The sequence below is a fragment of the Opisthocomus hoazin genome, chromosome Z (genome assembly GCF_030867145.1).
Source record: "Opisthocomus hoazin isolate bOpiHoa1 chromosome Z, bOpiHoa1.hap1, whole genome shotgun sequence".
NCBI classification, from domain to species: Eukaryota; Metazoa; Chordata; class Aves; order Opisthocomiformes; family Opisthocomidae; genus Opisthocomus; species Opisthocomus hoazin.
In genome coordinates, this window is record NC_134454.1 from 57,746,248 (window position 1) to 57,769,117 (window position 22,870).

The 22,870-nt window shown below is 42.9% G+C and overlaps 1 protein-coding gene across 6 annotated transcripts in view; it reads right to left on the minus strand.

Moving 5' to 3' along the window:
- The window catches only part of NRG1 (neuregulin 1), a 498,771-nt gene extending 476,924 nt beyond the window's left edge, over positions 1-21,847 (minus strand). For 4 of the 6 annotated variants that reach the window (XM_075410884.1, XM_075410883.1, XM_075410882.1 and 1 more), the window contains exon 1: positions 21,809-21,815. The gene's annotated coding sequence lies outside the window, so the exon portion shown is untranslated. Of the gene's footprint in view, positions 1-21,808 lie in introns of all 6 variants that reach the window. The other 2 variants (XM_075410880.1, XM_075410881.1) reach the window with 2 other exon arrangements.
- Between the last annotated feature and the right edge of the window lie 1,023 nt (positions 21,848-22,870).

Below are 22,870 nucleotides of genomic sequence, written 5' to 3' on the forward strand. Positions count from 1 at the left end.
TGTCTCCACAGGTGATGGAAAGTACATTTGTTAGGCTACACAAGTTACTTCCTAGTACTCTCCAACAGGCACAGCTGCTTCTTCTCTTATTAGCCTTCACTGCACACAGAAGAAATCCCAGCAAAGCTGCCAAGTGGTGTGGCTGGGAAATAACACACCATTTGTGAGGAAGCAGTTTGTACTCGGAGAGCTTTGGTCAGTGCCCAGGTATGATGCATAAGAGCAGTGCTTGTCCCTGCAGGGTGCTAACTGCCCCACTCATCTGTGTACTTGCTACCAGTGGCATAAATGTCAGTCAGCCTAATTATCTGTGTCTTTATCCCAATACGTGGCATAAATAAATGAGGAGCCATATCCGTCTAACTCGCTTTCCTTTTAACCAAATCCTGCCTTTGCCTAGCTAAGCAAACCACTTTAGGACAACAGGTTTTCAGTGTAATTGGCTGTTGCTATAACAAATCCTGACTTTCAGAAAGGCAGTAACAGCTGCTGCTGCTGCCAACACTGAAAAGAAGAGCCTGCATAGCCACTTTGTCATTATAACATGCTCCCCTCTTGAATTCCTCTGTTCTTCAGGAGCAGAAGAATGGAGAAATATAGGTGTTTTTACTGACACAGAAGACACCCCTTCCCAGAATCCTGGTTCACAGATAAAAGAAGAGGCTTTTGTGTTTGTAGCAATATCAAAGAGATGCTCTTTCAGGCATCTTTACACTCCCATGATCCAGTCAAAATTATCTTAGCGTACAGTCCACTCACTAAGACAAAGTCAGCCCAGATGCACACTGAACTTATTCTAACATGTTGTATGCATAAGAAGATGTTCCTAAGCAATGGGAAGTAATTTTGGTTTTCTTCCATGAAACAAGTCTCTGGTTGATCAAAAAATGAAGAATTTAGGTTTTTAAGTTATGCTGTTACGCGGTATGCTATTTTTCCAGGCAGATCTGAAAAAAATGTGATATCCTCTTGTATTACTCTTTCCTCTAGGAAACCTATTTATGAATATTAATTTTCTTTCTGGTGCCTTCTGAAGGGAACTACTGCAGTCAGAGCTAGCCCTCAACCATAATGGATATCTGAGCCTCTCCAGCTTCTAAAGTGCTTGAAACCTAGAGGTAAATAATATATTTGGGCTCATTATTTTGAAAAAGTAACTGGTGTTTCTGCTATTAGTATTTGACAAAAATGAAAGTCAGCCTATATATAATGAAAAAGTTCAAGTTCAGTGGTAGTTTGAGCCCTCATATAAACCTGATATGAACTTAAGTTTCATGCTAGTGGAAAAATTAGTCCAGTTTCAAATACTCTGGCAGCCCAGGTCAAGCACATCTGGCCATGGCATGCATGAGAAATTTCACCTTTTTGTGCTAAAGGTGGCCAGGTGGGAAGAAGAGACAGAACAAACATAGTAATGGGCCATTTTGTTCTTGTTATCCACTAACTCAGGGGATGTATCTTTGAATTAAAAATCATGAGGAAATTGCCCTTGGTGACCTCTGTGATTGCCAAGTCTGGAAAGGATGCATAGATATGCCCTTCTCTGTTGTATGCTCCCCTGACATGATATCCCTGAATCCTGGAAAACAGTGTAGACTGTCACAGGTTTTGCTTGTTCAAAGTTGATGTTGTACCTCAGGGTTTACTAAATTTGCCCTGGGGAGGACTTCTTTTTGCTATTGTCCTGCATGAAGCAGTCTGCTGAGAGGGAGTCTGGCTGGCATTTTTCCAGATGAATTGTATGTGTTGCTCTTACGCAAAGTCTCCCTAGATTTTGCCCAAGTTGGGAAGGAGGTTTGGATACTGTTATAAAGCCTGTGATCTCACATTCTAGAGTCTGGCGCATATCCTTCATATTATTCTGAGACCACCAGGAGAAAAACATGACTTATCAAAATTGCGTGCAAACTAAACATGTATTCCTGGGAGGTGAGGAAGAAAATCCTCTGTAATATGGGAGTTTCATGCCAACAGTAGCACTCACTGGTGTGCAGTTGACTTGAATCAGATGAATCCAAATCAGCCTAGAGGTGTCATGTACTGGACCATACACAGAAGCAATCCTCTCCTTTCCAAGCCTATCTGGCCCCCTCCTCCAGCCTCCCTATATCATGACAGATAACTCTTTAAAATTCTCTTCCACCAAAACAGAGAAAAGATACCAAGTCCTTCTGCTCACACAGGTAAATCAAAACACTTGTGCTTACATTTAATTATAGCTAAATTGTGGCCAGCAGGATTAGTATGAGAAACAAAGCCTTAATTTTGGAATTTGGACACAAACTGAAACACAGGAGGTTCCTCCTGAACATCAGGAAACGCTTTTTTACTAGGAAGGTGACTCAGCATGAGCACTAGTTGCCCAGAGAGTTTGGGGAGTCTCCATCCTTGGAGACACTCATAAGCCATTTGGACATGGTCCTGGGCAACTAGCTCTAGATGGCCTTGCGTGAGCAGGGGGTTTGGACAAGATGACCTTCAGAGGTCCTTTCCAATCTCAACCGTTCTGTGATTCTGTGAATCTGGCTGTGCTAGCACAGCAATCTGGCTAACTAACTGAGAATGTCTTCTGTTTAACTAGCATGACCTTGGACCTGTCTGCATATCTCAGTGAAGACTGTCCTTTTATTTGCCATTGTAATCCACTTCCAGCTGCAACAGAGCATCCCCATAAATAGATTTCTTTAAAGCATCTGCTTGACACAGCACAACCAATCAACTATCAAGAAAGAGCGCGCAGAAAAATCAAGATTAAGCAAAGATAAGGATGTAATTCCTCTCTTGCAGGGTGTCTTCTATGTTCTGCTTCCCATCTGCTGTCAAGAAAAGAACAAGCAAGGGACAACTGGAGGGAATAACAGTGTTCTTGCCAGTAAATGTTAAAGCAGCAAGGCCTAGGCTGTGCAACAGGAGGAGCTTTCTGTACACATCATAGTTTACGATCACTCATCTTATGGGGAAGGCATGATGTACTGCTTTTTTCCCCTTTCTAACAAACTTGTCCCCGGTGTAATCAAAATTTTTTTTAAAAAAACTGCTTCCCACAACCTCGTAGAGTAAGACCCAGTCCTTAGAGAAGGTTCCTTATTTGTAATCAAGAGCAAGAGACAGTAACTCTTCTCAGGTACCTGGGTATGTCTGCTTCACACTCTGCAGCAGACCATATATAACCCTGTCTTTGGAGCTAGTTGTTGGAGCTACCATGAAGGAGTAGAAGATCCCTCCTCAGTCTTCAGACGCATAACCAGACCAATCCCAATTTCCTATGTCCAGGTAGAACCATGGATATGAGCCTGTTCATCTCCCCCTTTTCCTCAAAGCTCACAAAACACAGAGAGGTACTGTAGGGAATGAGAGCTAAACCGAGCTAGAAAGAGTCAGACCAAAGTACTGTCCTGGAGCAGTCACCTGTGCCTCACTGTCTAGATGCCGTATCAGGTACAGTTTGATTTGCATTCTCAATAACAACCTGAGGCACTTCTTCACCCTATGAGCAGTGCAGCAGGGAAGGTCAAACTCTTCCTTAGCATCCCCACTGAGTTCTTCATTCAATCACCTGCTTCCTTAGCTGAAGATGCAGACGCAAGTTATGCATTTATTTTAAATATGCTTTGTGCACATCATTCCACTACTCCTTTTAGCAGAAGCCACCAAATAGCTCCAACAGCCTTTGTTTTCTTTGCTTGAGACTTCACTTCAGCAGCCTTCCTGCTCAATACAAAGTCCAGTCCATCAGCCTCATCTGCACTCAGTTACTTGGAGCCTTGAGAAGCAGCAGGCTACATTTAAAGCTGGGGAGCAGGTCAGGATAGCAATCAGTCAGGACTGAGCTTTGGTTCTTCCAGGAAAACAGCTGGGTAGCAACACTTTATCAACTGTAGGAAAGCTATTGATCCAACTTTGACCTTATAGCAGGAACAGTGAGTAGATATGTAGCATCCACATAGTATCCAAAGAGGTCTGGGAGGGAAAATCTATTTCAAGTCAACAGTCACCTATCTCTCCTGTGATTATTTAGTACAAAGCAAGGCTGCTTCCTCTCAATGCTCCTACCAAACATGGGAGACAACAGTCTTTACTAGCACAGGCTGCTTGTATGTTAACTTCTCTTCCACTTTGCACTTTGGAAGCAGCAGGCAGCAATTATCTCCACTCTTTGTTTATTGCCAGCTTAATTTCTCCTGCCAGCTGAAGCATTCTGTGGCAGAAAAATACTGAGACTAGAGGAGGTGCAGAAAAGCAGCCTTAGCAAGGTGAGGAACCTGTGAGTTTAGCTGGGATGTATTCTAGTCTGGGCACAAGCTCTAAAACCACCTGCAGGAAATACTCTGCCAGACCCACAGACTGAGATGGACCAGATTAAATGGAGAACTTTTTGTCTTGAGTCCTTTCACCCAACTGAAATGGACTTAGTTCAAAAACTGCTTGTTTACCTTTTGGGGTTGCTTTCCCTAAAGACTGGAATGATTTGTTTTATTGCTGCTAATACTGACAGTCAGTGAATTTCAAAGTCTTCTGAATATTTCACGGAAACGAAGCAGAGCACAAATAAATTTACTTATTTATTTAACTTTGCAGATTGATTGAAAGTGATTTTCAGCAGAACTTCAATAGTTGGTATTCATCAGAGGCTGGAAGGTGAGGGCTTCACTGCAATGTAAGCGCAACAAAGCTGACCCAGATTTTCACGCTGGAAACACTAATGCACATAGCCATCGTGGGACAGAAGCCATCCTTACAGACCAGTTTAATGAGAAAGAATATTTGTCTACTACGTGAGAGAGTAGAAACTAGGTGAAATAAAAGTGATGAAAGTAGTGCCTTACACAAAACATTTCCAGCTATAATGTCCAAGTGTTAGCTAGTGAACACATGATACTTAAAACTCAGAGGCGCTCACTTTCATTCAATTCAGAGATAGTCATTACTGTAAGTGTGAGGAATATATACAAAAGGAAATAAGAGGATGAACTCAGTTAATGAATTATTCCCTGTGAATTATTTATTTGGCTCAAAAAATAGCCACAATTTTTGCTGCACAAGGAGAAATTTCCAAGTCATTCCACAAAAGCTGCTTACTAATTCCTGGGTGAAGACAGAGCCTGTAGTGAGAGGGTATAAAGCAGAGCCTGAGCAGACTGCTAAAGACACTTCAGGTGAAATGCTGACTTAAGAGAGTTTTGCCATTGACTTCAGAGCCATTTTTTCCCCTCCAGCTCAACAGCATTCATAGCTGTCTAATAAACAACTAGGGTTCAGATGTTGCAGACTAACATGTCAATTTTTATACATGCCTTTTCAAAGCCAAAGCTGACAGCTTCACACAGCTGCCTGTGCATATGTACCCTCTGTGTGATGCTAATGCTCTCTGCAAAATGTACTTGTGTATTAAAGTTTGATCCTGCAGAGCACTGTACTATGATCCAATAGAGCATTTAAAAGCGTGCTTACTTTTGTGCATCCAAGTTGCCAACATAGAGCAAGTATTTAAGCATTCAGCTGGACTGGAGCAAAGAGCCCTTGTAAGATAAGCACTGACACAACATATATTTTAAATAGCAGAGCAATACATTTGTGGTAGTTTTGAAAAAACAGGAGCAAAGATTTGAAGTATCTTAGAACAAGTAAACATAATGGGGTTTGTGGGGTTTTATTTAAAGCAGAAAACAGGAATCAGTCCAACAGACCTTTTAGATGATGTTCCAGCAACACATAGTAATGATGATATACATTGTAAGGTTAAAAAAAATCTAAATTCAACCATGCTATTCAGCTGCCTCTTTTCAAAAATTACTTTCACATTCTAGTCTGCCAGATTGAAGTTGGTAACATCCAATTAGTTTAAAAGGAATTAAGAAGAAACCCTCTAAGTTAGACATTGTTGTTGCTGTAGTCATTATTGTCATTATTATTCTAAACAATAAACCATTTCTTGTAACCACAGAACATAAGGACAGATGAGGCATCATGTTGTTGGATCAGCTTAATGAGGACTCCAATTTTTCTGTTTGCTTTAAAGACAAAACATCAAAGAGCTAAAACCAGACTCTTGAAAGAAAATGTATGGAAATTCACTGCTTAGGGATGACTGGATAAACTCCACAGCTGGGCTCTGCTTCCACCACATTCTTTACATAAGGAAGGCTTTAGCCAACTTACCAATGTACCCTAAGTCATCATGTTGAATTTTCTTTAAATCCTTTAGTCCTGTATCTAGAGTGAAATAGGGTTGCGTTTTGCAGGTGTTTATTCATTTTAACTGTACACAGACAGCAGCCTTTCTCAGCAGAAATAATGCCCCAATTTTAGCAGAAATCTCACCTTTCCCTTCTGCTTGTCTTTTTGGAGTCTCTTAAACTAGGAATCAGCTTTGACACCTCTTTCTCTTACTGTAAGTGCCACAAATTTTAGTCTGTTTGCTTTAATGAGTCAGGTCTTGTGTTTCCGGGATTACAGTAGAATCTCAGCTTTTCTTTTAATTAAAATGTCTTTAAAACAATAATGGAAACACAGTCTAGAGAAGTTCAAAAATAGAAGACAGTTACAAATAAATATTTTTATCCTAAGTAAGAAAATTGAGTTTTTCTTCCTGGGAACTAATTCACGGTATTTGAACATCTGGGCTTGAAACCTGTGTCAAATCAAAGAAATGTATTTGCCCAAGGGAGCTTGCAAGTATTGTCTTTAACATGAAACTCAACACAAGGTGTGTCACTGTGGTGGGCTTATTGGCCATCATCAGAGATGGCAGGGACAGCAGGAAATGTGTCTGTAAGCAAGGTGGCAAAAGCCGTGTCTGTTCATTTAGCTTTTCCTGAAAAAAAGAGCCAAATTTGTCTCTCCTATTATTTCCCTGCTTCTCACGAGCTCTCAGAGCTTGGACACATGCTCAGATTTTGATGCAGTGATGTAAAATATTACCATCATTATGTATTCATCTTCTTTTCTACAAGGATTAGCAAAAATTCTGTGTGTCCCAGTCCCAGCACGTTAGAGTTTAAGACCAGTGGAGTTATTCATACCAGTGTTTGTAAAATTCCTCCTCTGTGCAGCACCTTAACAATATAACATGGTTGTCCAAAGGCTAGTCAAGTATTTTACAGTAATCAAAGTTTGATGTGACAGAAAACTACTCCACATTCTGCAGATCAGTGTTATTCACAGTTTGCTTTACAATTAAGATGTGTGTTGTTAAGAGCGGTGCTGAAAGAGCAGTTTATTACTGCTGAGTTTACCAGAAGTCTTCTTTAGTCCTATAAAAAGCAACACTATCATGTTATCAGAAGTGCTGTTGCCTATAACTGTAATAACTTGTCTTTTATACGTAGACATTTCTTGGTTTTATGACAGTGTTACAACATGCAACCAGTGGAAAAAAAATAAAAAAGCTTCCTACTTACTGTGTCCTTCAAAGGCTTCTCTGGAACACACAGGCTCATTTGCTTGCCAGATGTGTGTCTTTCATTAACTGAGTGTTTCTGAGCTGTACCTTCAAATGCAAGCTATGAATTATAACCTGAATAGAAGTGGCTCCAAACCAAACAAAAATATTAAGAAATATGCCTGCAGGGATGTAGCAATTGCTGAGGACAAAATTTAGCTATTGGTGTTCATGGTATTCCACTGCATCATAACCCAATTTCAAAATAGAGCAAATGAATAGAATTAAACAAGAGGGAACAATAGGTCACACTAAAAGACCACATTAAGACAGTTACAGCGGGGAGATTCACAGAAACTAACAATGCGTTAGTCATCCATAGGCATTTGCAGCAGAAAAACTGAGTTGCCATGGAAGATTCTGATGGTGTTTAAAAACTAGGGAATTGAGAGTCCGACTGTGTGGGTGTATCTATGTTAAGAGGTATTGGTGGTCAAAAGATAAATCAGGGCTGAGGCAGGCCTGATCCAGCAGTTCTTTGTTATTTACAAACCATCGTTTTTCTATCAGTGCTATGAAGGCCTATGTGACACAACACATTTCTTGGACAGACAATGTTACAGAATTCAGATTTACAAAGCTGGAAAATTATCAGGAGAAAAATAACACTGTTGGAAGAAAAACTCAAAAGACTTCTCTATACTGCTGCTAGAGGCTTGTATTGCAAGGCTGCAACAGTGGTGCTGACCATTAACAGACCAATGCAAAGGAAAGGGATTTTCAAGAAATCTCTTTTCCATATCTCTGTTTTCTTCATTATTTTTCCACTCAGCAGGATGCTTTTGACCCACTCTTCTGAGTAGGACTAATCATCAAGACAATTAAAGCATGAGACTTCTTCCCAAAAACTGACACTGGACAGCTTTTCTTCCTTTAGCCCTGGGATTCCAACACACCATGTTTGCTCATCTAAACATCAGGAGTGCTTCTTGTTTCGTAATTTTACCACAGACCCCCACACTTGTAGTTTTCAGTGGGAACACAAGCCCCTGCCAAAAGTAATTAGACCCCCTTTTCTGAGGGTCAGCCACAAGGAGCTAGCGCCCATATGATACTGCCAAAGGTGCTCATCTATCAATGCCCCAGCATGTTTCACTAAAAAAATCAAGCTGCTCAGCCAAGAGGACTGCCAGTACTAGCAGTTCAGTTTCTTCTCCTCCAACACAAGCGATACAGTTCCGCAGGTGGTCACCAGCACAACAGAAAAACAGAGCAGCTGGCTGAGGTGCAGCAAAGCAAGAGAGAGACTCTGAGGAGGTGAGCGAAGAGATACTGGGAAAGACTAGCCAATACCATTGCAAATCAAGAAGCCATTTCAGTACCACAAAGGACATGTTAATTCCTGGACTCTTTGATGCTCACAATTACAGATGGATGTTCCAATGGTCCTGCTCTGAGGCTTTTGAGCAACCTGGTCTAGTGGAAGGTGTCCCTGCCCATGGCAGGGGGGGTTGGAACCAGATGATCTATAAGGTCCCTTCCAAACCAAACCATTCTATGATTCTATGATCCTGTGATTCTATGACTCTCCTTGCTACTTCAGGTATCCTGACAGCACTACAATGTTTTGTCCAACATGAAGCTACAAGTCACCCTTAAAGCTGAGAGAAAGTTCACAAGTAGTGCAGTCAGAGGCTAGTTCAGAAGTTTTTTCCTGCCACAAAGGTTTATGTCATAAAATCAGAGAATGACAGAATCATTTAGGTTGGAAAAGAACTTCAAGATCATCCAGTCGAACAGTAAATCTAACATGACCAAGTCCACCACTAAACCATGTCCCTAAGTGCCACACCTATACATCTTTTAAATACCTCCAGGGATGGTGACTCAACCACTTCTCTGGGCAGCTTGTTCCAGTGCCTGACAACCCTTTCAGTGAAGAAATTTCTCCTAATATCCAGTCTAAAATTCCCCTGGTGCAACTTGCGGCCATTTTCTCTTGTCCTGTCGCTTGTTACTGGGAAAAGAGACCGACACCACCTCGCTATAGCCTCCTCTCAGGTAGTTGTGGAGAGCAAGAAGGTCTCCCCTCAGCCTCCTTTTTTCCAGACTAAACAATGCCAGTTCCCTCAGCCGCTCCTCACAGGACTTGTTCTCCAGACCCTTCACCAGCTTTGCTGCCCTTCTCTGGAACACGGTCCAGCACCTCAGTGTCTTTCTTACAGTGAGGGGCCCAAAACTAAGCACAGTATTCAAGGTCCGGCCTCACAAGTGTATGTCAGTATTTGTCAGCATATGTTCCTTACCATTATAGACAAGCACTTCAGAAAGACAAATGAAAGCAATACTGTTAGTTCCTCTCTTGTAAGTGGTAATCACTGACCTGTCCAGGAAAACATGGGGTAGTTGCAGTGCAGAGAAGTGCAATGGCATGTGTCAAGTCCCCAGCTAGCTGGCTATAACAGCTGGGCCACACTGCTGCTCAGTTGGTTTTCTTCTTTTCCCAGGCACTTCGTGTCTGTTCTCCCGTGTCTTGAACACTAACATCCTGTTTCAAGTATTTGATGGGCACTTTACGTCATAATTTAGGTTCTCCAGGGTGTTAAAGAATTTGACTTTTCTGCTATGCAGGAAAAAAAATCTGACTTATTATTTTTTCCTTATGACTCTCCACATGACTCAAGCCAAAGTACCACTGTCCTTGATCAAGTACAACTTCAAGGGGCCCATAAACGACCAAAGACCATGAAAGTTCGAGAGAAACAGCCAAATTAATTTTAAGGGCAAGCTTGCACCTGGGGAAATGTCCTTGCAGAAGCTGTAACTTCAAAGCATAATAACTACTTCTCTTTGCTTATTTATATTCTGGTATCTACACTAACATCTTCCCCCCCAAGCCCTCCATATTTCATCCAGTTTCAGAATGAATGAAAAAAGGATGATAGTAACAACAGAACAATGTCAAGGAACAAATATCGCTAGCCTTTTCATTGGTGTTGAAGACAAACATGGCATTAAATGTCTCTGCTTTGTCTATGTCCCTATTTGTGAGGTGATCGCACTCATCAAGTGATGGACCAATGTTATCACTGATCCTCCTTCTGCTATTGACATATTTTAAAAATCCCTTTTTGCTGTCCTTCACAGTGCTGGCCAGCTAGAACTCAAATTTTCTCCCTACAGTGGTGAACAGCATCTAGTCTGAAGACCTGTGCAGACAACCTCTAGGCCTTGCCCCAAAGATCTCAGGGTGTATAATAGTTGTGGAAGAATCAGACAGTGTAAAAAGTCTTGCTTTTAAATCACCATATGATATCTTGCTCTAATAGAAAGCAATTATATCATCTTTACTTTGTTGCAGAGATAGTAGACTGAACCCCTTGCAACCCTTGTTTCCAACCCTTCAGCTGGGTTTGTAGCTCTTCTCTGAAATCCCTCCTGTTGTCTAATTTTCTAGCGTTCACACAAAAAGTAGATGTGTGAAAGATTAAACTCATGATGTTTACAGATAAGGAGCCCCAAGACACCAGTAGATTTTCAAAAGAACGTCCTTTTAGCTCCTGCACCAGAGTAGGGTCTAGTGTTTTGTCACGACCCGTGATTTCTTTCCCCAGGTGCTCTTTCTTGACTACTCCAAATCCTGCTCTCCTGTCAAAGGGTATAGTCCTTTTTTCAAAAGCTATGACTTAAATCTGACTGTATAAAAACGCATACTGTTTAGTTGCACCCAACTTACCAACAGATTAAGGCTATGCTGTATGAATAATCTCTTCCTGTCCTTAACAGTCTGTAATGTTTTTATGGTTTATTCCAGATGACTCTTTCAGAATATCAAGCAAATAAACGGCTACTATCTGACTCTACAAAGCCTGGCGTCCTACTTCATGTTGATCTCTGAAATACTTTGATCTCAAACCTTCTGTTTCACAGCATATAGGTAGAAGAGACTGCATGGGTATGCAAGTAAGACCATTCACCTTCAAACCAAACCATTCTCATCAATATCTCCAGTATGATCTCTGTATGAAAATTGCCTGGATACATTTTGACCATTTTTGTCTCAGTTTGAAACCGAACTGCAGAAGATTTCAAATAGCAAGCGGACTAATGTACCTGTACGTCCAACTGTGACTGAAGATGACATAGGTGATGGTGGCATATTGCAAAGGGACGTGATTCATATCTTATGGTAACAATGATCGCATTGTGTAAATGCCCCCACCCCAAATCCATCCACCAGTACGACCTTAGAGTGAGCAGTAAATGACAACAACAAGTAAACACACACTCCTACATCACCAAAGCAACATCAGAAAACCAAAGTATTTGTTGGGGAGGACGAAGACCAACAGACCACAGCCTGTCCACTTTCAGGGACAATGAAGGCTTCAGTTTACTAAGGGAAAAGGCCTTTCTGACCTACATTTGAGGACAGAAATGCAATACACTACACTAAAGCAGGCACTATCTATCTTTTTTGCACTATCTGCAAAGCAAAAAGAACAAACTAAGATATTTTATTCTTCTTAAGAAAAAGACCAAAACTATAGATCCATAAGAGAACAACAGCCTGGCACAAAATATGAGAAAGGGAACTCGTTTACATTTCAGGAAAATGGATCTAAAATCAATTTGGAAATTGCAGTCTGAAAGAAACAGGAAACAAAAAAATTGTAATATTGACCTTGAGCTACAGATACTAAGCTCCCCAAACACCGGCCTACATAGTACCCATCCTAGTTATCAATCTTCTGCATAAACAAAAGTTCTAAATCTGTTTCTTCTACTTCTGCACCTGCATGTCAGTGTTTCAGGAAATGCATCATATTTATTAAAACTGGTACCATTTGCCTTTGTTTTGCCTGTGTTAAAAAGTATGGTGCAGCTAAACTGTTTTCTGTGCAATCTTCTGCACAGTTCTCTGTATGTTACATGGATTGTTGTAATTATCTGCTAGTCAGGTTACTAAATATTATATGGCATTTGGAAAAATAAAGCGCCGTAAACTTTACAAAACATATTGGAAACAAAACATTGTTTAAAGCTTCAACGTTTTGTCATTGAAAATGCATGAAAAAAATCTGAAAAAAAATGCACCTTTAAATATGGGAACATGATCCTTTCTGTTAGAGCCATGCGAGAAAAACAAAAGCAAAAAGTAGTAGAGATACATCATCACTTAAAAGCTCATCTGCCATTAAACCACTATGGCAGATTAATTTATTGAGAGAAACTGTTAAGATGGAAAGCCTTAAAAGAGACAAAAGGTGGTCACACATTGGAGCATGGTCAGGAGACCCTTCTTAGTGTCCAGAGTAATGTCTAGAAGTTAGATAGACTAATTTCAAAGGGATTTATGAAATCAATACCCTAATACAGTAGACAATAGTTATTCTGTGTTATTAATACAAATGTAGAACTTCTGGAGACATGCAGGAACAGCAAATGCCTCTGAACAATAGAGAAATTCTTTAAAAAGTATAGTTCTTTATCAGTTTTCTTTTTCTTTTATAGAAGTCTATAAAAGATAGATACTTATAGTAACTATCTTATAATGTTAGTTTAAGAAAAGATGGCAACTTTGAGGTGTGGAAGAAACTTCTCCTGAACTTCCAGTAACACTGAGAGGAATAGATTATACCAGATTTTTTATCTGAGAGGTCTCCTGGGAACCAGAGTTAAGAAAGCAAGTGCATTTAAGACAGCATTAGACCATGAATCACCAGTAGGAATCAACATATTAATCCTTCCTGCACCTGCAAAATGGTTATTCATCATTCCATGTCTGGACAATGTTTTCAGAAGCAAGTACAAAATTAGCCTCCCAGAACAGGAATTATACATGAAAAGAGGTCAGAATTGAAAATGAAAAGCAGGGCCAGTTACAGCTAAAAATCAGAAGAAGCTTTAAATTTGATTTGCAGTTCTAAATGAACTACCTCTATTCCCCTTGGCTCCCTTGCTATTCATCTTCTGAAGATGTCTCTCAATACAAACCTAACTGATTTTTTCTCTTGCCCTTCATAACTTGTCAATAAAGTAAGACATTTTCACAGACATAGCAGAACATCCCGTCCTGCCAAAAGAAAATCCCAAATAAATTAAAGGATTGAAAACCTGGTTCCAAGCCAGAGACAAAACCGTCATTTACCACAATTGGACAAAAACTCACTGCAGCTGAACAGATCCTCAGCAGCACAGCATCCATCAAGCCACTGCATGCTTTTTCTAGATCTCAGGAAGAAAGAAGTGTTAAGATACCCTTTTAGGTTTTACGTGGTTTCTGGTGTTATTGCGGGTATATGAACTATCGCTGAAGGGTGGGGAGGAAGAGGTTTGTTTCTCCTACAGGGTTCTCCATGATACAGTAAGTATCATTGCTGAAGAAGGGATCATGTCAGAAGTACCAGCTACTCCCCAGAAAACTACGTGAATCATACAACACATTGTAGCAATAAACTACCTGAAAGTCAAAATGCTTATAACAACTTTATGGTGCACAGCCAGTGGACCTGCAGACCATTCCTGGGTTTCACTCTTTCAGCAAAAAACAGGTAGATTTTCAAAGACACCTAAGAATCACTCACCCTATTTCTCCCACAACTTCTTAACAGGAAACCAGACAAAGTAAAAAGATTCAAATGTCCAGACATCCATACCCATTCAGCAGTTACAAAGTTTCCCAGCAAAAATATTTGGAAGTGATACCTAGAAAAGCTACTATTTTCTTCTATGTTGTGTGTTTAGGATGCTTCTATGTTCTCAAATGTTGATACCTTTGCTAAGATTTATACCTAAATTCAGCCCTAGAATCTTTTGAAATATGTATTTAAAAGCTTGATACCAGTGCCTTAATCTTCTGCAAGAGATCAAGTCATCTCTTGGAAAGGTATTACTTTTCTTCTGTAACTGTGATTTTTGAAAAATTATTAATCACCTGATAGTTTACAACCTCAGCCTTGTAAAAAATCTTCTCTCATCTGGAAAATACTCCCTAAGTAAACTTTATTGTGTTTTGGTTTGTTTTGCTTTGTTTTAAATTCAAACTGTACAACAAAAGGAACCTCAAAAAGGTTTGATCATCAGCTGCAGTAATTTCACCATGTACTCATTTCCACTGTAATCTTCAGCTCTCTGTTTATAGGAAGTTATCACATCTCTACTAAAGAAAATTTGCATTTCATTAATATTCCATCTTATCTTTATTACTCTTTTAAAGCATTACTACTGTTTAGAAGGATGCACATTGAAAAGTGTATGAAGACGAACAAAAAATCTGGTTTAAAAGTGAATGCAAAAGTGTTGCCTATTAGCGTACACACATATACTGAAACTTTCAGCTACGTAATTTACCAGATGTCAAGGGAGAAATATTATTTCAGAATATTTGCTGAAATATCCCAAAGTGCCAAACCACTTTCCAACGCAATTTAAGCTGGACTACAATAATAGCTTTGGGGGCTGTTCTTGTGTCAGTGAAAGTCAACACAAGTTTTGCCATAGACTTCAGTACAAAAACACACTCTAATGCAAATCAGCATTTTGGATACTTCCAGAAACCCATTAGACAGCAAATTTTGTCCAAAGTGATTAGGATCAAATTGCTCTTGGTGCTTTAGGTTTCTGACACAACACAGAATAGAAAATGTCAGTTAAAATCCCCCTAACCACATGTAGGGCTCAATAAAACACTGAGGTAAGAAGCAAAAGAAAGGGCAGGAGTTCTCTGTGATTAACTTTAAACATTTGTCACCTGCAGGGGATCACTGGCAACAACCTGCTGTCATAAATAAACAACCAACCAGTGCTCATAAACTTCTGTTCTAGGACAGTGTCGCACAGAGCACTGGGTCCTGCCAAAAGTCCCCAAGGGCCCTGCCTCGCTGCCAGCTGAAGCAGCTGTGGCAAAGCTTTTGATTTCAACAGGTACTGCAGCGTTAATCTCCACTGTCTCTAGGAAAGCTTTCGCTGAAAACTAGCAATACTGTGATACCGCTACTATTCTCATACCAAAAAACAATGCCCGTTCAACTGCACAATCCTTCTCTACACAGCTTGCTCTCCCCTAACTCACAAACACTGGCAAAAAGGTGGCAGTAATGCAGAAAGAGGCCCATAGGAGCCAGCACAAGCTGCAGACACTTCACTCTCATACACAAAGTGGAAGAAGCCACCTGCCTCTAGGATGAAGGAAGCAACATGTGCCAGTAAAATACCCTGAAGGAACCACAAAGTTTATTTTATAGCAATCATTTGTTCCCAGAATATGCAGTATTGGATTCTTAAGCATCAGTGCTTGAGAGCAGCTGGTCATAAAACTCTGCACTTCAAAATAATTCACAAAAAAATCACTGTAAACAGAAATGCTGTTTTTAAAAAACAGTACCGAAAAATTCTAACCACCAGCTAATTCTGTGAAAATGTGTTTGATGGCGGATGATGTTCACCGATGGAAGGAGTCAAAATATATTTGCTGTCTGGGATCAGTACATTTCCCACGGTTATACATCTTCCAGTATAGGAGGAGTACAGTAGAATTAACTGTTGTCCATCAGCCTCGTACAGTGAACTGGCAAACATGAAAGCTGAGAAGAGAGAAGAATGCAGTCACCATGTATGTGGCCTGCCCTCACAAGAAAGAGTGAATGTTTTGGACAGCTGTACCGAAACTTAATTGAGTTCCTATTCACCTGTCATGAATCAGATTCCCTCCCTCTGCTCAGCTCTCAAATACATACAAAGAAAGTGCAAACATGTACATACAGATAACTGCTAAAAACCTGACAACTGTTCTTGTCAGAAAGCAAGTGGATGATAAATGAATTTTGACTGTTGCTGTAAAAGACTTGATAGCATGACCAAAAAAAGATGCAGTACTATGTAAAGATTAGGGCTTTTAGAATGCTACTTCTTAAACATCTGTCTTTAAAAAATCAATATGAATGAAATATTTTCAGAATGTTACAGAACATATACAGACTGATTTACACTGAAGATTACAGGTTTTTATTTTGTCAGGAATTTAGCTTGGCTAAAGGCCTGAGAGTCCTAGTGTATGCAGAAAAGCAGACACGTCTTTGTCAGAGCTTGACATTTTCAGATGTTTATTATGTGTCACTGCAGTGGTTGATTCTTTCCTGCAAGCGAGAAAATCCCTTTGAAACATGGAGGTACCATAGCATCCCACAGATGCAATGCTTCCCAAATTCCTTCTGACTCACCTGCTGATGGTCTCCTGCATACACACGCAGGATGTGGGGCTGACAGCTTGTACAGTTTCAACTCTCCTTTTTATTTCCCCAGAGCGCGCATACATTTTTCAAAATAGCACATGAAAGTTTTTCTGAGTCATAAATTGCTACGCAGAGATCTGAGCTTGGATGCTGGTTTTGGAGCAGTCTGTGGTGTCAGTTGATACCTTTTCTCAGTAGATACAGGACCATCAGATACAGAGTCAGCTATTAAGCAGTCAGGTTTTCTGTCTGCCCTCCAGAGCAAACCGGTATGTTTAGCTAACAGTCTCATTTCCAATGTAAAACTATGTTAAATCAGAATAGAATATACAATATCTGAACATTTATAGTTTTAGTTAAAACTTCGTTAAGACATACATCGTGCTAAATACATAATGTGCTAAATTAAGCACAGAGCTTCAGGGAAGATACTGGAGACTATTTGTCTACACAGCAACATATACATCTTCCACAGTGTGCTCTATCCATCAGAAGACTGATATAACAGTTTACTGAACTGTTTTAAGAACGAAAGTGCTGCTGTCCATGACTCACATTTTGTTAAGGTAATGACCGTGATGCATTCCATTTAGATATGCATCTCATTGCTGAAGATGATCTTGGTGCGAGAGCAATAATATACCTATGCTATTACAGCGCATTACACAATCATAGAAGAGATATCTATTTGCGGACAAAACACATGCTTTCAATCAAATAAATAATTACAACTAGTATCAGCATGCAATGAAAACACATTATTAATAAGTCTTATAGATACGCACATGCTTACACACATAAAAGAGGTGAATCGTTTCCAGGTCATCTGAAAATAATTACAGAATCCATGTTTCTTTATTTTCTTTTCACGGCAAAGACTGAAATCATCCCATTTTGTATTAAGATGTACTATGAATTTTATCTTGCAAAGCAGATATGCTGATGTGATTAATCACCAATACTGTTTTGGAAGAAAGCTATCCATACTCGCAATTGTTGCTGCTGCTGGCAATGCACATGGGAGCACCTGGGCGGTGAGACTGGCACATGAGAAAAACAGAGGCAAGTTCTGCTCACATTCCTCAATGAGTCATCTGCAGCCAAAACACTGAATATAGAGGTGTATGTGTGCATGGAGAACAGAAGGTCGTGAAACCTTTTTGTTTCTAGCATGTAAATTGAAACAGTGGTAGCTTAAGGTACGTGTGTGAGGTGGGGGGAAGTTGCACCCCCCTGTCGATGCAAGGTCCCCATCACAGGATAGACTCTACAGGCACTGAAGGCAATATCAAACTCCCATCTGCTTCAGGGGCACAGGACTGTGCCCCAGGCAAGCAGGAAGGTGAGAACTGCACTTTAAAGCAGTCTGTTAGCACCTCAAAAAATTTGGCTGTTAAGATGAGTCTCTCTGTCTTAGAAAAGAAAGACTGGGAAGGCTGCAAAATCCAGCCTGCAGAAGCCAGGTAGGAGCGCTACCCTCTGATTCGGCAGACAGAGCTAATGACAGGCAGCTAAATCCCTTCAAGCAAAGGGAAAAAAAGAGAAACACCCACAATGCAAGCAGCTGTTGAGGCAGCAACACAGATGAAATCCCAGAAGGGTCTCCCACACAGGGTGACTGATCAGGACCAATGTCCAGACCTTCAGTAGTACGCTTATCCCAACAAGAAGTACTATCCAAGCAACACAAAGAAATAATTTCAGAAATTCACAGCCGGGGTGGATCGCTTTCAGATTACAAAACCAGAACCCTCTTGCAAACACGGAAAATAACAGAGTATTCTGAAGAGACATCAGTCGTGCCTCCACACTGCATATGCTTGATTTACATGTATAGATTTCATACAAATATATATACTGAACACACATAAATGTATAAAAACAGTTCCTGCTTATATCCAAATCTAAACATAGGATTTATACAGCTTTACATATGTATATATGAGAATGAAAGAGAAATACATTCAGTCTATACAGCTTCAGTTCAACAAAGCAAGCAGAGCACACGAACTCTAAATAAGTTTTTCCAGGTAGTAGTACATCTTTTCTTTTAAAAAGATACATTAATCAGTCCTAGCTAGCCTCAAACTGATGTTTAGAGATAAAACCATTTCAAATGAACTATTGATGGAGTTTATTTTCAGTAGTGCTGGGAAAAGCTACAAAACATAAGTATGAAGGACAGCTAAGTATTTTTAAGGAAGCTTCAATTTTGCTCCTTCCCCTGAATTTCAGCGCAGTCGTGAAAGTGACAGTGATATCAACTCGCTATTCAAAGTGTGAGTTGACAACATGTTTGAAGTTTAGAATAAACTTTCTTATTTGTTCCGTATCCGCTTGATTAGAAACATCTGTCTGTCAGGGAGGAACATGACTCTTTAGACAGGGCTTCTAACCAAACCAAAATGATTTAGCACACAAATCCAGGGGCTGGATTGCTACAGAGGAGGCCTGCAACATCCCCTAGAGTTGCCTGTGTGCAAGATACTGAATAAAGATGAAAATAGACTCCCTGGTGCAGGCAAAGAGCAAGTCAACTATTTTTAACTCTGGTCTTCAAATGCATTTTGAAGTCGCTTACACTTAGGAGCAATCCCTTAAGCATCTACAGGCAGTTTGACTTGATGAATAGGCATGAAAAATGCTTTCCACATGTTCTCATATCACATGCATATTATATAGAAATAAAATTTAATTTCTCATTAGATTAAATTGATTTTAGGGACTCTGGTGAGTACTTTTAAACAAATTTTTGTTTGTACAAACGTATTTCTGTGCCTACATAAATACAATTAAGCTGTTACTTGTCTCGTGGTACTGCTTCGTGGCAATCCCAAGAAAATAAAAAAAACAGTTGAAACGCCTGCCTGCGGTCAACACAGACAACACACACCCACCCTGGCTTGCCAACTGGTTCATATCTTCAGCTATATGAGGAAACAGCTGTATATAAAGCTAGCATCCACGACTGCAAAGGGGGCCCGTTCGAATACACTGGATACTTAACTTCTGCCTATCATAACTGCTGCTTGAAGACAGTAAAGCGTTGCATGAGGGTATGGGGTACTTGTAATAAGAGCACCTGAGTGGCACAGCAAGCATGACTGAACAAACACACAGCTATTACTTATATCAGAGCCCACTTCTGCCAGCTGTGGGCGAGTGCTCTCCTGGCCCGTCAGCGGCTGCAGCGTGGGAAGCGTTTTACAGCCCTGGAGAATTTATGAGAGGACACAGGGGTCTGGCCTGTGCAACAAGTCGTCTTAGATCGAGTGCCCCACTTTGTCTTCCACACAGAGGTTGGGAAAGCCAGATGAACGCTGAAAGATGGTCTCTGCTGAGGCTTTGCCTCCCAAGCGATCTGCTTCTATGTGTTTCTACATAGAGGTTGTGTATTCTTCCTCATTAGTCATATGAGCAGGCCAGCATGGAAGCCCCTAGGATTATTTGCATGATTAATCATTCCAGCAGAACACCTACAGACCTAAGCCTTCATGAATGACAGCTCTGCCTTCAAAATGGTAGAGAAAATTTATATCCACTGTGAGGTCTTTTTAAAGCCAGCCGAAGCACTTCAATGAGCAGAGAAAACAGGGAAGGCAAAGTTCTGAATGTAAGGCAGCTCACGATTTTCTTGAATTGCTTTTTTCTCTCCCACAGTCTCAAGAGAAGCAACCAACACCTCAGCAGGCACGGGAGCAACATTTTCTTCAACATACACTCAAGCAAAATGATCTATTCTTATCTCAGAACCAAGTTTATAAATTGGTCTAGTATCAGTAATCAGAAATGCAGAGGCCAAAGTCAACAAGCGTGTGATAAGACTTACAAGCTGGGACACACCAGCAAGTGAAATACAAATCCCGCTGAACCACAAAGGAGTTTGGGTAGGCACTGAATGGAGTCTAAATTTTGCTAGCTGTGACTCCCCCCTACCCAAGATTTTCACGGAGTCCCATTTAGACAGGTCTAAATGCCTGTGCCTGCTTCCCTTCTGTAGGCAGAACCTTCACCTTGAGAAACATACTTTGTCAGCTTCCCTGCAGCCGAGGAGTCGTCCTTGCCCACGGCCAACCTGTCTGATTATACAATAGCTCATGATCACAGTTTAACCCCTCTCAGCCTTTGCCTGGTAACGGCCGTGGTAAACAGCACTGATTTAAAACAGGCAGGTTCCTTTCAACTCCAGAGAAGAGCCGTTCTCCCAAGTGCCGTACATTTACAGCAAAACACTCACTGACTTCAGTTCCCACCAAGTCCAAGCAAGTGTCTAGGAGCTGATACCTGTGGATAACTAAACGCAAACCCACGGCTTCCTTACACCTACACACACACACAGCAGCTCAGAGAAAGGATTCTTTTAGAAGATTCGAAGACACACACAATACCAAAAACGCAACAGTGTGGTTCATTGTTTATGCAAATGAAGAACATTCGCTGTGAGAAACGCTGCAGAATAACGAAGGAGCAGCGTGTTCAGCTGCCATAGGAAAAGGAAGCTGAACATTGGCTGCGAGAAGGATAGGCTCGAAGAGAAGCCTGTAGTTACTACTTCTTTGGCATTCAGAGAAGTTTCGACTGTGAGAAATCGATTTACTCCTGGGAGTAGGGACGTATTTTTCCCCAGCAGCCAGCGCTCTTCCCGAAGTGACGCGTAAGAACGACGCAGCTAAGCTTCAGCTGACCTCCGAATTCGTTTAAGCCGACGCACAGCGAAGCCAGCGCCTACGTTCCCGTTCGCAAAACCGCAGGGCGCCGCGGCGCTGCTTTCTCCCGCCCGCTGCCAGCGGGTGTCGAGCGGACGCCGCCCGGAAAGGCGCGCCCAGCTCCGGATCGCCACCCCGCGTCCTAGCCCGTTGCTCGCCGCCTCCGCTGCCGGCGGCTTATCCGCGGCGACCGGGCCCCGAGCCCCGCGGGCGGGCCGGGCAACGCTCCGCCAGGTGTTCTCACCCCGAACCCCCGCGGCGCCGAGGCAGGGTCCCGGGGAGGGGAGCCCGCCGCGGCCTCCGGGCCCGCCGCCGCGCTCAGCACCGCGGACAGCGCCCCGCGGGGGGACTCGGCGGTCCGCTCGGGGCCGCGACACGCCGCCGCCGCCGCCTCCGCAGCGGGGAGCGGCCCGCCGGCGAGCTGCCCCCCCACCCCCGCCGCTGCCCACCCGCACGCACACGCACGCCGCGGCGCCGCCGTCACTCACCACATCCCCCGCAGGGCGCCCCGCCGCCGCCGCCGCCCCCCGCCGCCCCCGGCGCCGCGGACGCCCCCCGCAGCGCGGCGGCGGTGGCGCCGGGCGGCCGCGGCTCCATGCGGAGGGCAGCGGCGGCGGCTCGCCTCCCCCCGGCCGCCCCGCGGAAGCCGCCGCCGCCGCCGCCGCTGCCGCCGCCGCGCAGAGCCGGAGCGGGAGGGCGGGGAGCCGCGGCCACATGGTGCTGCCCGCCGCCCCGCCCACCGCCCGCCCCCTACGCACCGCGCCGCCCCTCCCCTCCCCCCCACCCGCGACCGCCCGCCCGGCCATGGGGCGCCCGGTCGCCGGGACTCTGCGGCTGGCGGGACACCCCCCGCGCCCGCAGCCCACCCAGGCGGTAAGCGGGGATCTCGCCCCGCCGTCTGCGGTCCTGCTGCGTTCCTCCTCCGCGCTCTCCCCCGCCTGTTGCCCGCCGCGCCCACGTCGCGCGCGTCTTCGGCGGGTGGAAGGGGGACAGCGCTGGTCGTGGGTGGTCCGCAGTGGCCGGAGGCGGGTCACAGGGGTTCATGACATGGTCCTCACTGGGAAGGCCCCTGCCGAGTCTTGGCTGCGGCGTAGGCCCGAGCAAGGGTCGCGTACCTGCCGCTTACCCCTGCGTGAAGCACGCACAGGGCAAGGACTCCAGTCCCCGAGTAGCTTTTAGGCCACAGCGGGTGAACAACAGTAAAAGGACAGACAGCAACGTTTGGTATTGGAAGAGCTCACCGAAGAACCCAGATTTCCCACTTTTAAACAAACACACCACCACCACCACCCCCCCCATCTGCCGATTCATAAATTCCTCCCTACCTCACAACCTGACACTTCAGCTGGTTTCTCTGGCCCAAGTCCAGTCAAGTTGCGAAGATGCCCCAGAGTCAGGAACCTGCAGCCTCGCTGGGCCCACCTGCCTAGGCGCTGAGCACCCTCCCAGGGAAGAAAACTATCTTCCAACATCCTGCAAGTGCCCTGTGTTGCAATGAGTGTCTTCTGCCTTTGGTGCCTCTCTGAGAAGAGTCCATCTCTCTCTTCTCA